This window comes from Diadema antillarum, unplaced genomic scaffold (genome assembly GCF_040938485.1).
Source record: "Diadema antillarum isolate AM-2024a unplaced genomic scaffold, OU_Dant_1.0 seq00000162_RagTag, whole genome shotgun sequence".
Classification (NCBI taxonomy): Eukaryota; Metazoa; Echinodermata; class Echinoidea; order Diadematoida; family Diadematidae; genus Diadema; species Diadema antillarum.
The window spans coordinates 1,160,545-1,162,591 of NW_027271233.1; positions in this window are offsets into that span (position 1 = coordinate 1,160,545).

Here is a 2,047-nt window from a genome sequence, read left to right on the forward strand (position 1 = left end):
TATATATATATACGCATATATATATATATATGCATATATATATATATATATATATATATATATATATATACATATATACATATATATCGACCAGGAGCAAACGTATACCCTTGTGTGTATGTCTGCTTCAGAAACGGGTTTTAATCTAATATCACATTGCATCCTGGTCGCTGATGAAGCATGCGATGACTAATCTGTAAAAACATTCGCTTTCCTCGCCAGGATAAAGCGTTTTAATGCCATTTTAGGTTTTTATCACATTTCAGGTTGTTATCATATATCGTTACATACAATATTGTATATATATATATATATATATATATTTATAATAAATGTGTGTGTATGTGTGTGTGTGTGTGTGTGTGCGCGCGCGCGCGCGTTGGCGACGGGGGGGGGGGGGGGGGGGGGAGTTGTGCACCCCCTCCGGGACCTGTATAGTAGTATAGTATTGTTTTATAACGTACGAGTTCAACGTACCGATTGTCTTAGACTAAAACTGAGATGAAACCTACAAAGACCGGCCACTTGGTATGAAGACGTCGTCGGCCACCAGAAACTCATCTCATGCTTAAGCCCTCCGCACACTATAAGACTCACGACCTTACGCCTGACAGACTTTGGATCCGAAATAGATCACAGTATCCTCAGAATAAACACCGCTTATTTATTTCAAATCCAAATTCTGTCAGTCGTAAGGTCGTGAGTCTATAGGGTGCAGCGGGCTTTAGACCACAAATACACAGAGCTATAGACACATCGGTTCGTAACATTTATCACTTATTTTATTGGGGGAAGTACATAATACATTCATAGCTGTAATATGACGCGTATTCAAAATAAATGCTAGTTACAGTATTCAGTGAGCTTGTAAAATACAAGCAGAAGTGATGAAATATATTAAAAGTAGTTACCTATCTAGCATCCTAAATCATATAAAAGTTTTTTTTTTGCGGAATAATTGCAAGCATAAACTCTTTCAAACTTTGGCATTTCATGATGATAAAAACAAAGTATGTGCATATAAAAGTATACAAGCTCCATCTCTACTGAAAGACCGTTTATAAGGATAATTATGTTTTTACAGATATATGAACATTGTCTTCTATAATTAGTTACTAATTTCGTTCAAAGATTAAGTTCACATCCTAATAATAATTGACAAAATTGCGATAGTACCGGATTTTCTGTTAAACAAGTTTGGAGCGCTGTGATTGTCGACAGTTTCAGTCTCACATCTTTGTACAATTAATGTATTTAATTGATGTTATTTCCATAGGAGAGGTTTCATACAGTCGTTGGTGTTAAAAGCCAACGAACCTGTTCGGATGATTGGAATCAAAGCTGCTAAAATAGTGACGAGGCGCAGCATGTATTAATGACATGATGCATTACAATGGCGTCCGGACCACGTGTATCCCAGCCTTTTGCAAATGGACTCGCCAACACAGCGCGCGACTGACGAGCTGCGAGAGTTTAGAGTTCCCATCCGATCGCTGTGTGCGTGCGAGTCCACTGCCTGCCGTTAACACATATTATGCGAGTCCATTGCGAGCCGCCATTACAAAAGACTGAATGACAATGTATCCCTGCTTTGGATTAAACGACTCCAGGGTGTCCAGGGAACGCACTCCAGCCTGATAAGGTACTTCGATTGACGTAATTCTAGTAAAGCATGAGTGCACTGCATCCAAAAATATGAGATTCGTATTACAGGGGAGGTCTCTTTAGATTTATGATTGTTGTTTAGTGGAATAGTGAATCGTCATGACACACTCTTACAGCACCATAAGCACGTTGCAGTCGATTTATTATTATTTTTTTTTGGGGGGGGGGGCTGTGCTTTTTTTTGTACATGGCTTATAAATTAAAAAAAAAAAGATGTTCAAAGATATTTACTGAAAATGATCATACTGATTGAACTAAAAAAAAATACAGCGACAAAAGTCATCTAATATCATTAACAAATTCATTATAATGATCATTACCATTACCATTGTCCTTATCACCGTTATTGCAATGCACAACAAAAGCCAATTTTCGTCAAGGA